At 45.5% G+C, this 12,946-nt stretch overlaps 1 protein-coding gene across 2 annotated transcripts in view; it reads right to left on the reverse strand.

The window, feature by feature from the left end:
* The window catches only part of HMOX2 (heme oxygenase 2), a 32,536-nt gene extending 22,215 nt beyond the window's left edge, over nt 1–10,321 (reverse strand). Inside the window, exon 1 of one of the 2 annotated variants that reach the window (XM_059415438.1) lies at nt 10,214–10,321. The gene's annotated coding sequence lies outside the window, so the exon portion shown is untranslated. The remainder of the gene's footprint in view (nt 1–10,213) is intronic. The other variant, XM_059415439.1, reaches the window with a different exon arrangement.
* Nucleotides 10,322–12,946: the final 2,625 nt, after the last annotated feature.

A 12,946-nucleotide genomic window follows, 5' to 3' on the forward strand; every position in this document is an offset into this window, starting at 1 on the left:
GGCGCCTGGGTGGCTCAGTGGGTTAAAGCCTCTGCCTTCGGCTCAGGTCATGATCCCAGGGTCCTGGGATCGAGCCTCACATCAGGCTCTCTGCTCAGCAGGGAGCCTGCTTCCTCCTCTCTCTGCCTGCTTCTCTGCCTACTTGTGATCTCTGTCTGTTAAATGAATAAATAAAATCTTTAAAAAGAAAGAAAGAAAGAAAGAAAGAAAGAAAGAAAGAAAGAAAGAAAGAAATGGATTGGCAAAATTTTAACAGTCAAGGTAAATGCTTGCCAACACTCCTCCACCCCAGGCAAGCACAATCACCTGACACTTCCTGATGTCTCCCACTGTAAAAATTCCTTATTCCTCCAGCTGGCTCTGGAGAGAAGGGATACACAGCAACATTTTCATGTTTGTTACTCTAGGGAAGGGGTCAACCCAAAGAATGCAACAGCTGTAGAACCTCCTAAAAGCCCACATCCTGTCTCTACACACATTTTGTAGGAAATACACCAAGGAATAAAGTTATCATTATTGAAAGGGGGAAAGTAAAAAATGCTACAGTGATCACAACTTAAAGAAAACAAAGAAACAACAGTTTGCCACTACAAAACTGAGTAATTTCAGTTTAATTAAAGATTAATTAAAGATACATGAAGTGGGTGCCTATAATTCCCAAAAGTTCCCAAGAACTGGTCAAACATCATTTTCTCCATTAATCATTATCAAGAAAAAATTCAAATAGCCCAGAACATCTACTGTTGCCGAAGGACATGATTAGGCAATAATGAATGAATAATTTTTGGAAAAAAGACTTATAGGCCAACAAAGGCAGTGGACCATGTGGTTCAGGGCTCTATGAGGTATCTCCACCCCCCCTTTTTTTCTTTTTATTCTTTTTTCATCCCCCCGCCCCTTTTTAAAAGATTTTACTTATTTGACAGAGAGATCACAAATAAAGAGACAGATGGGGTGTGGGGGCAGGCTCCTCGCTGAGCAGAGAGCCCGATGTGGGGCTCGATCCCAGGACCCTGAGATCATGGTCCAAGCTGAAGGCAGAGGCTCAACCCACAGAGCCAACCAGGCGCCGCATCATCCCCCCCTTTATAAAAGATTTTATTTTTATTTTTTTTATTTGGGAGAGAAAGAGAGAGAGAGAGAGATCATGAGCAGGAGAGAGGGGGACAGAGAGGGAGGGAGGGAGAGAATCCCAAGCAGACTCTGCGCTGAGCACAGAGTTCCATGCGGGGCTCAGTCCCACAACCCTAACCAGAGCTGAAACCAAAAGCCAGACACTCAACCAAATGAGACACCCAGGTGCCCCTCAATCCTTTCTCTAAACCAAACCCTACAAAAAGGGCCAATACATAAAGCAAATACAATGAGTGCAGCAGCATCCACAGTTAAAGTGGTGGCAAAGGGCTGGCTTGGTCAGTAGAGCATGTGACTCTTGATTTACAGGGTCTTGAGTTCAAGACTCATGATGTGTGTAAAGCTCCCTTAATTTTTTTTTTATTTTTATTTTTTAAAAGATTTTATTTATTTATCAGAGAGAGCAGGAGAGAGAGCGAGCACAGGCAGACAGAATGGCAGGCAGAGACAGAGGGAGAAGCAGGCTCCCCGCCGTAAAGCTCCCTTAATTTTTAAAAATAAATGGAAAATAAAGCCAGACCAGGTACTCAGGAGCTCAGTTCCTCCAGCATCCTCAGGAACTCTGAGCTCAGCCTAGTTTGGTGGCTGCGGTCTAGGGAAGCTAAGTTATTTGCTCCGAAACAGATGGCTTCCATCTGCTGCTGCACGTGCTAAGTGACAGTGGTTCTAGGACAGTCTCTTAGGCTAGTGCGTCCAAGCAACAGAAAGAAATTGGTCCTGGATTAGCCACTGTTCCTGGACCTGCCCAGAGCTTTTCGGCTGGTGAGCCAGGGCTCCCTATACTCTTTCACAGCTTGTTTCCAGTAGTCCATCAGCTTCTTGAAAACATCCTGACCTTCCAAAAAGCCTGTGGTTTCTGCATCCTCAGTTCACCCCATCCACAACACTCTTACTTAGCTCTAATTCTGTATCCACTACATTTGACTGTAAGGTCCCTGAGGGCAGACCTGGAGCCTCAACCACACTAGTAAGGGAGGGTGCATTAGCCACCCTGTTCCTGGAAACCAAATTAGACCACCACTTTCGTGGGAAGGCACAGTCCTTTACATGAACTCTCATGCATGTCCCATGACAGTGTTTGGTGAAAAGCTGTTTGTTTACAAAGGAATGCTATGGTTTCCGTCTCTAATCTTCCACCCAAATGCTTCCACATCTGAAAACAGAAATTCAGAGACATGCACTTCTGAAGATAGGTAGGAAGGGTATTTGCCAGAATAAAATAATCATTAACTGTTTTTGTTTACAAGTCCCTTTCAGAATCAGAGGACAGCTGTAGACTCTCTCTCCAGGACAATTACATATAAAAAATGTTGTCAGTGACATTCCAGAGTAACCACAGGCCCCTAAAGTTAACCCACAGACCCAAAATTCAGGTTAAGAATCCCCATTCCAGCAGTCTCTTTATGAAAGACATTTCATCATAGTATGTTTTCAGTGAGATCCTGAGTACTGATTAAAGAGGGCTTCCCCCTTTGTTTGGCTGTCTTCTTTTCTCTTACTGTACTTTCACCTAACCCCAATGGGTTCAGTTCAAGTTCTTCAGTCTTTTCTGTTTCTCAGCTCTTCACCTTCCTGACCTCCCAAAATACTGTGTCAGAACGACAATCATAACCAAAGCAATTTTATGGGGCACCTGGGTGGCTCAGTGGGTTAAGCCTCTGCCTTCAGCTCAGGTCATGATCTCAGGGTCCTGGGATCGATCCCCACATTGGGCTCTCTGCTCAGCACGGAGGAAAGGAAGCAGGCTCTCCGCTGAGAGAGCCTGCCTCTCTGCCTGCCTCTCTGCCTACTTGTGATCTCTCTTTCTCTCTCTCTCTCTCAAATAAATAAATAATCTTAAAAATTAAAAAAAAAAAAAGAAGAAGCAATTTTACTATTTCAAGTTTCCCCCAGGTGAGAGCCAACTCCAACTGTGCTGGGTTTGTTGTTGTTTTGCACACCCCCTCAGGGCCAATACTCTGCACACCAAAGAGGAAATACATGCTGCCCAACAGGCAAATATCACTGCCTCTTTGCCCTTCTACCTTTAGGCACTTGCACTTAAACAGTAACTTTAAAACTGGACAACGTGCCCTAGAAAAGCCAAACGCAAAGGCAAGAAAGAATAATCTACAGTACTAGTCACTCCACTTTTCTCCTCTAGTCAGATTTTGCAAACACAAAGAGCAAGACAAATATGACACTGAATACACACACTTGGAAATTTTGCTGATGCTGTCCAAAGAAAAGAAAAAAAGTGTGTGGTAAAGGAATGGAGTGTTTTAGATTTTCTAGGGGGTACCTGGATGACTCAGTCAGAGGAGCATGCAACCCTTGATCTCGGGTTCTTTTTTTTTTTCCTAAAGATTTTCTTTGTCAGAGAGACAGAGTGCATGCATGCACAAGCAGGAGAAGCAGCAGGCAGAGCATACAGAGAGAGAAGCAGGCTCCCCACTGTGCAAGGAGCCTGATGCTGGACTCAATCCCAGGACCCCGGCCGGGATCATAACCTGAGCTAAAGTCAGATGCTTGACCAACTGAGCTACTCAGGCACCCCTCCGGGCTGTAAGTTTGAGCCCCATGCCCGGTACAGAGGTAACTTAAAAAATTAAAAAATCGGGGTGCCTGGGTGGCTCAGTGGGTTGAAGCTTCTGCCTTCAGCTCAGGTCATGATCCCAGGGTCCTGGGATCGAGCCCCACGTCGGGCTCTCTGCTCAGCGGAGAGCCTGCTTCCTTTCCTCTCTCTCACTCTCTCTCTCTGCCTGCCTCTCTGCCTACTTGTGATCTCTGTCTGTCAAATAAATAAATAAAATCTTTTAAAAATTTTTTAAATCTAAAAAATTTAAAAAGTTATTTTCTAATTAGTGGGATACCTATTACTAAACAAAGAGAAAGCCTGACTCTCCCCTTGCCTTCCTGTAGAAAACCAAGGGCATGAAGGCCAACACTTCATTACATCTGCACTCAAACACTACCTACACTCCTTTCCCAGCCCACATATAGTTTTGTTTACCAATTCTCTCTCTTCACCTGCCTGCCCTCCTCCAGGCTGCCCTGGAAGTAATTCCTCGGGACAACAGTTCCTCTGCAGCCGTGTGTAAAGGTTTTGCCAGAGAGAAGAGCAGATCCAGTAACTAAGAAAGAGGATGGCTACACTTGGGCACATGACATGCCACAGCATCAACAAGCGTTAATAATACTTGTGGGCTCTGTAATAACAAAAAGAGTCCTAAAGCCCTGGTTTGGACTTTAAACACCTTTCAGTAAAGACAAAGACAGAGGGGCGCCTGGGTGGCTCAGTGGGTTAAGCCTCTGCCTTTGGCTCGGGTCATGATCTCAGGGTCCTGGGATCGAGCCCCACATTGGCTTCTCTGCTCAGCAGGAGGCCTGCTTCCCTTCCTCTCTCTGCCTACTTGTGATCTCTGTCTGTCAAATGAATAAAGTCTTAAAAAAAAAAGAGAGAGAGACAGAGATAAAAAAGATAAACAACACAACAAGGTGTACCACAGTATAAATATTGATTGTACAGTACAGGCAACAGTGCTAAAGATTGACCTTATGTTCCACATTTTCCAGGACAGTTCTGATTAAAATAAAATATCCTGTCCCATCAATTCCTTGAGTACACTGTATGCTCAGACTATGGGTCCCAGTGTTGGCATAAAAAGTATGACCATCATAGCAACTGATGAGGAAGGCCAATCAACTAGGTCAGCTAAAAGCATGATGGCAGATCATTTAAATCACTCTAGTGCTTTCCCACAGCCCTCAGGTAATTGCGATGTTGAACACAAAACGAAACAGTGAGACTCGACTCTTCTGAGACTAAGCGATTGCATAGGGAGAAAGGCAGGAAGCTGGGAGTATTTAGTAAAAAGACAGGAAGGGTATGAGACACCTGTCTCTATTATGTCATTCTTCTCCAAAACCTTTTTATTTTATTTTTTTTTTAAGATTTTATTTATTTGACAGAGAGAGAGATCACAAGCAGGCAGAGAGGCAGGCAGAGAGAGAGGAAGAAGGAAGCAGGCTCCCTGCTAAGCAGAGAGCCCGATGCAGGGCTCGATCCCAGGACCCTGAGACCATGACCTGAGCCGAAGGCAGAGGCTTAACCCACTGAGCCACCCAGGTGCCCCTCCAAAGCCTTTTTAAAGTTTCTGAGAACTGGGCGCCTGGGTGGCTCAATGGGTTAAGCCGCTGCCTTCGGCTCAGGTCATGATCTCAGGGTCCTGGGATCAAGGCCCGCATCGGGCTCTCTGCTCAGCAGGGAGCCTGCTTCCTCCTCTCTCTCTGCCTGCTTGTGATCTCTCTCTGTCAAATAAATAAATAAAATCTTTAAAAAAAAAAAAAGTTTCTGAGAACTATGGCAATAATTAGGCCTATGATACTCCTGGGAAAGAAACAACTCTATTCGTGTGACAAAAATTAATTTTTGCCCCTAAGCAGAAAGAAGAGACCATCTACTTGCTCGGCCTCTGGCATACAAGCTGACAGCAGTCACTGCCATGCAACAATTACCCCTTTCTTTCCTCTTCTGCCGTCCACTTCCTCAAGTAACCCTACTCACTCACTTCTCTACCCTCTTGCCAGGCCACTCCCACTTTGTTCTAGCCTGTGCTTTAGACAGGGGGCCCTAAACAAGAATCACATGGGAAACCTTATTCCCTGGCCCAATCCCAAACTTACCCAAATAGGAAAGTATGAAAACCCATCTTAGATCCATAAACACCATTCAAGGCACTGAAGGTCTTTTAAGGTGCTAATCTTAAACTCATTAAGTATTAACCCCACTTTTCAGATACAGAAACTGCAGCTCAAAGGGCTTAAATGTTTTTCTCATGTCAAAAATATACCATTACAACTTCCTTTTTTGGAAGAAACCATTTATTTTTCACCCTAATATAAATGAGTATGTGTTTAGATACAGACACAGACAAGTAAAATGAAACTGTCTAATGTTGAATAGCTTGAGTGAAACAAAATGGTTACAAATTGACTAACCAGCTTAATCTTATACCTAACAATTCACTTTTTTTTTTTTAAGTAAACTCTATGTCCAACATGAGCCTGGAACTCATGAGCTCCCAAGATCAAGAGGAGCAGCTTTACCAACTGAACCAGCCACATGCCCCAAGAATTCAATCAAAAAGTCAGTCCAGGGGCGCCTCTGTGGCTCAGTTGTTAAGCGTCTGCCTTCGGCTCAGGTCATGATCCTAGGATCCTGGGTCAAGCCCCACATCTGGCTCTCTGTTTGGTTAGAAGCCTGCTTCTCCCACTCCCACAAGAATCCCGCTTGTGTTCTTTCTCGCTGTCTCTCTCTGTCAAATAAATAAATGAAATCTTTTAAAAAATCTATTACACAGAGAAATGCATGTTTGCTAAAAAGCCTTTGAAAATTATATCAAAGCATTAGAAAAAACCTGTTCACGTAAGAGACATATGAATTTAATTGCTGCTTTGAAATGCCTAGTTAAGAGTTCAGGGATGCCTGGGTGACTCAATGGGTTAAGCCTTTGCCTTCGGCTCAGGTCACGATCCCAGGGTCCTGGGATTGAGACCCACATCATCATCATCATCATCATCATTGCAACATCATCAGACTCTCTGCTCAGCAGGGAGCCTGCTTCCCCCTCTCTCTGCCTGCCTCTCTGCCTACTTGTGATCTTCCTCTTTCTGTCAAATAAATAAGTAAAATCTTTAAAAAAAATTTTTTTTAATTAAAGAAGAGTTCAGAATATTGCCTTGTGAGGTCTGAATATAAATTTGTTGATATGACAACCCAGAAAGAGTTTCCAGCTCCATTTCAGTCTGCCATGATTGCAATTTAGATGTAGTTCTTGTGGGTGCGCTATTTGTAAGTGGATTTCTTTTACAATAGCTATATACCTTTAAATTATCCGTAGTGAGGGGCACCTGGGTGGCTCAGTGGGTTAAGCCTCTACCTTGGGCTCAGGTCAGGATCTCGGAGTCCTAGGATCAAGCCCCGCATTAACGGGGAGCCTGCTTCCCCTGCCTCTCTGCCTACTTGTGATCTCTGTCAAATAAATAATAAAATATTTTTTTAATAAATAAATAAATGAAATAAATTATCTGTAGTGAGCTCCAGTAACCAGTGTTATTCTTAAATGAAAAGACAATGGTCATTCAGAAAAGATTTCTTGCAATATATATAAATGTAACTGCATATTCATAAATGTATGTAATGTTGCTAAACGAGACCACCAGTTATGGGCTGCTGTACTTCAGTACTGCGTGTCAACTTTATTAGAAATTTAAAACTGAAATTTCTGAGGGGTGCAGCTGTCTTCATTAGTTGGCTTTAAAATGTGTAATACAATGGAAGATAATATCTTACAGTAACTAACTGGAGTCAGTGTAGAGAAGTAAACCATACTAGTGAACAATACTGCAGAGCACCTGCATGGTCACCAGAGTAAAATATCTTCCAGTATTTAAAAAAAGAAAAGGAAAGCCCTCCTTATAAGCAGTTACAGTAACTGTTCCAATTAAAGATTCCCCCTCCTTCTACTCTTTTCTGTCTCTCTTCTGTCCCTCCCTCCTTTCCTCCCAAGAATTAATCAGTAAGGGCACTGCTTCTCAGTACTGCAAATATATCCTGAGAAATCATTCACATTACAACAAAAGACCTTTCATCCTATGTTTTTGCACAAACCTAACAGACATAATAAATTTAGTTAAAAAGCACATAACCCTCACTGTGTTATAAAAGATATGTAATCCAGAGCTCTTAATTCTCTCACTGATTACTATAAGAAAAAAAGATTGCATTAAATGTCTATTTATAACTTTTCAGTTAACTGTGGCCAAGAACATACCAGGAGGTAACTTACAGTTCAAATTTTTCTTTTTTTTCACCAGGAAGTTAACAAGCTGAATTCTCAACTATACAATAAATACACAATTCCAAATTTTATTAAAGATTTTATCGAGAGAGTGGGAGTTGGGGTGGGGGGCGGTGCTGGCCAGAAGGAGAAGCAGAGCCTAGCTGAGCAGAGAGCTGGACATGAGGCTCAGTCTCAGGACCCCAGGATCATGACCTGAACTGAAGGTAGACACTTAACTGAATAAGCCACCCACATGAACCCACAATTCCAGTTTGGTTTTTTTTTAAGATTTTATTTATTTATTTGACAGACAGAGATCACAAGTAGGTAGAGAGGCAGGCAGAGAGAGGAGGAAGCAGGTTCCCTGCTGAGCAGAGAGCCCGATGCAGAACTCCATCCCAGGACCCTGAGATCATGACCTGAGCCGAAGGTAGAGGCTTAACCCACTGAGCCACCCAGGCGCCCCCAAAATTCCAGTTTTCAAAAATATCTTTCTCCTGAAAGAATGAAATTCTAGTTTTTGATGCAATACTGATGCAGAGTTCAATTGTCCTATGAAGAGAGTCAGCTATTAAAAGAAAACAAAAAAAAATCAAGGTAGCTCAAAGGCCCCAGCTGTCCAATTTTGCATTTCAACAAACTCAGTAAGGGGTGAGCTAAAAGGCAATGAATACTTTCTATAATTCATCTTCTCATTTGGCATTGCCATTTCTAGAGCAGCTCATACTCCTGACTCTAGTGACTCACAGAATCTCCCCATACCGGCCCAAGCAGAAGAAAAAAGCAAATCAAATCAGACAATAAAGAGAACCATACATTTTCCTCCCCACATCCCCAGTTAGATGGGGTTCCTCACAGTGAGTATTTCCAAGCCCTTAATTCCCAGTGTTTTGGCTTAGGTGCTGTATTTAAAAGTTCTTCCAATTCCACCAAGTAAGCCTGTAAATACCTAAGCTGTGAACTTCTGGTAAGCTTGTGATTTTTCTTGGAAAAAAAAGAAAGAAGGAAGGAAAGAGAAAAGAAAAAAACTAAAGAATAAAGCACCTAGTGTATTCCTTAACCCACTCCATGCAAAAAGAAAAACTAAAATTTTTAAACATGGCAGTTAAAATTTTAAGCAGAACACGCTAGCCAACGTCAAACCATAAATTCAAATACACAAAACCACTAAGCTCCTGTTTCTTTCTACTTGGAAGACAGGTTACCGGGAGAGGGAAGAGAGTTTAAACGACATAATCCACTTCCAATCTCTACCACGCTGTTTAGGAAAGATCATGGGTTCTCTAGGCAGATGACTAGGATCAAAGCCATCTGTGGTGTCTTCTCCATTGTGGGATGGAGGTGAAGTCATTTAACCCGCGTCTCATCATTAATTCCATTGTATAAGTGGAAAAACCTATCAACTCACAAGCTTTTGGAAGGGGCTGACAGCGAACTGCAGAGCATTATACGGGGGGTGGGGGTGTTTCCCACCCCCCCACCCCCCGCTCCAATCACATGCCGCCTCGTATGGTTCAGAGAACCAAGGGAACACGAACTGCCACAGGCCACAACAAGCGGTTCATCAGAATCCACCTAAATCGCATGACACAGGCAGGCCTGGTGCAAGGGACTGTGCAAGGCGCTCCTGGCAACCACGGGCAATTAATGCACCTACAGCAGCGCGCCGACGCCGTGACTGGTAAACTCCACGCCGGGACTAACCGGCAGCCCCGGGGCGTCGGTCCCTCCCGACCGGTCTGCGCCCCGGCGGTCACGGGTCACTCAAGAAGTCATGACAGTGACTCAAAGCGCCCTTCCGACTGAGGTGACTCAGGAGGAAGCGCAGAGCCCGCAACAGCCGCCACGCGGGGCACAGACCTCAGGAGCCCGGGGGACAGGCGGGGGTCCCGGCGGGCCCACCGCGGCGGGAGGCTGCAACCCCCGCCAAGAACGCCAAGACGGCACGCGGCGCCCCCGGGGTCACCTCTCCCCGCGCACTCGTGACGCCGCGAGGGGCTGGGCCCAACGGGGCCCAACGCGGACCGGCTGCCCTGGCCTCGCGGGCCCGCCGAAGCTGCGCGTAGGAAGCGGGTATCTTCAGCTCGGCCCCCTCCCCGCTCATCCCGTTTCCGGTCGCCCCCCGCCCCTGCCCCCCGGGTCTCCCTCAGGCCGGCGATAGGGCCCCAGCGTGCCGCCGCCCGCCCGGCCCAGCTCCCAAAGGCCCGGGCTGGCCGGACTCGCGGAGGAGCCCAGAGAAGGGCCCACTCACCCACCTCCTGTCCGCTCGGCCGTCCGTCAGTCGCCGCGCTCGCGCGTCCGCCAGCGACTCCCTGAAGTGCCGCGGCCGCCGCAGCGGAGCGGGCGGCGCGAGGGCGGTCCGACGTGCGCACGCAGCGGGGGCGGGGCCTGTGGAGGACACGCCCCTGCGGCGGGCGCCCGGCGCCTCCGGCTAAGCCCGCAGGCCCTGGGGAGTGCGCACGTTAACAAGAACGGATGTTAAGGAGGGTGCCTCCCGGCTACGCGTTCTCTGTGCCCGGTGCCACAGCCTGTGCCTGGTCCTCTTGCGCTGGGCAGCCGCACTGGGTTCCCATCATTTCCTTACCCTTAGAGTTGTCTGCAGATTAAATGACAGGTACCTTCCGGGGTTGACAAAGGTGTGCGGAACGTGCGATGCTCGTGGGAGTTTGAGGGGAAGAGGGGAAAATTTAACGAGATCTTTTAGAATTAAGAATGGGCCTTCTCTTTGCTCAATTCCACTTCTCGGTAGCTATCGTAGAAAAACGCGTGCAAGAACCCAAAGAGGCATACGCAAGGAAGGCCATTGCCACACAAGGGGATACGTCCATCCTTTGGGTGAAAATCTCGAAACAACCTAAACGTCCATTAAAGAAGGATGGGGGTGGGGATTGACAGGGACACATCTATTCAGCGGAACTGTGCTTCCGTTAAAAAAGGAAGGGCAGACACCACCTTAGAGAGGATGTTAGGCAGAAGGGAAAATCAAGATGTAGGAAAACACAAAAATACATCTGAGTGTATAAGTTTAACCTAAAAAATACTGAACTCTATTGTGTATGTGAAGTGCTTAAGGGTGAAAGGCACTGACGTCTGCAATTTAGTTGAAGCCTATAAAAAAAATAAGGTAGTTGACAGATAATAGGTATAAATACAGCAAAATGTTAAGAACTGTGGAATCTAGGTGGTAAGTATGAGTATTCACTGTATAGTTATCTCAAATTTTCTAAATGTCTACAAATTTTCACAATAATATTTGGGGGAAAATAATTTCAGTATGATCCCTTTTATTTTTTTTAACTACAAAATGTTCTCTCCACATGTTCATGTTTGGATAACAAAATGCATGCAAAGGCCAAGAAGGTTTACACACCAGAATGTCAGAGGGAGGTCGAAGGTCACTTGTGCTTCATCTCTACCATTTAAATTTTTTATGAGATGCATAAATGCATTACACATTACTTGGCTGTCAAAACCAAATTTAAAAAAGAATGAATTTTTTAAAAAAGTAATAATTGGAAATACACACAGTACTGCCCCTGCCCTAAACACATACAATAAAACTGAATTAAATCCAGGGGCAGTGATTGAAGGTGGGTTGCTCTGAGGGTTCAGATGAGATAATGTATGGCGGGGGGCACCTGACTCCTGAGTTTGAGCCTCACATTGGGCTTAGAGATTACATAAATAAAATTCAAACAAGATAATGTGGGGCTGGGGCACCTGGATGGCTCAGTGGATTAAGCTGCTGCCTTCGGCTCAGGTCATGACCTCAGAGTCCTGGGATGGAGCTCTTTGCTCAGCGGGAGCCAGCTTCTCTCTCTCTCTCTCTGCCTGACTCTCCGCCTACTTGTGATCTCTCTGTCAAATAAATAAATAAAATCTTAAAAAAAAAAAAAAAGATAATGTGGGGCTTCTCTGACACATCAGAGGAGCTCAGAGAAGGACACCCTCCCCCCATTATCATGACTAGCACATGCCACTGGGCTTGGTAAACAACTGGCAAGAGCTTTGCAGGAAGTCTTTGTCAGATAAAGTCCCACAGGAAGTGCAGAGTCACAGCTGAGCACACCAGTCAGTAGACAAATCTTTCTGCTCAGGCCTCAGGGGACCACTGTGCTGTGGACTGGGCGGGACATCAAGAGGTAAGACCTTTGCCCAGGCGGTTTACAACACCTACCCACTTCAGCCAGACCCCTGGCACCAGCACCACTGACCAGATGCCCAGGGGATCAGATGCTATTCTCTGCCACTCATTGCCTGCACTGATTTCCAAGCTGTAGTTTCAGCAAGACCAAAAGGCAGTGGAGTTCCTTGTGCCCTATCATGGCAGGGATGCTACTCAATTAAGCCTGGGCACCAGGGCTGGCTTCTGGGGTTGTAACCCCAGCATTTGCATAGGGTCCCACTCTGAGAAGGCCTCCACACTTGGTTTAATGCTCTGCTGTTGCTTTCTTGAAATTCTTCTTATTTTTTTAACAAGGAGCCTTGCATTTTCATTTTGCACCAGGCCTTGCAAATTCTGCAGCTGGTCCTGCTACATGCCTTCTTGTTTGGACTTATTTCCTTTATTTTTTTTTTTTTTTAAAGATTTTATTTATTTATTTGACAGAGAGAGATCACAAGTAGGCAGAGAAGCAGGAAGAGAGAGAGAGAGGAGGAAGCAGACTCCCTGTAGAGCAGAGAGCCCGATACGGGACTCGATCTCAGAACCCCGAGATCATGACCTGAGCCGAAGGCAGCGGCTTAACCCACTGAGCCACCCAGGCGCCCTGGACTTATTTCCTTTAAATCAGAGACCTTGGAACATCAGGTTTTATGCTTTATCCTTATGTGATTCAAGAAAAGCCTCATCTTTTATCACAGTAACAAGCACTGGGTTCCATTCAGTAGGTTATTTATTGAGTTCCTAGTAAGTACTGGATACGGTGCCAGAAGGAAGAGATACAGAGACAAACATGACATAGGTCAGCTCTCAAGAAGATCTCTAC

Source organism: Mustela nigripes, chromosome 11, assembly GCF_022355385.1.
Source record: "Mustela nigripes isolate SB6536 chromosome 11, MUSNIG.SB6536, whole genome shotgun sequence".
Taxonomy (NCBI): domain Eukaryota; kingdom Metazoa; phylum Chordata; class Mammalia; order Carnivora; family Mustelidae; genus Mustela; species Mustela nigripes.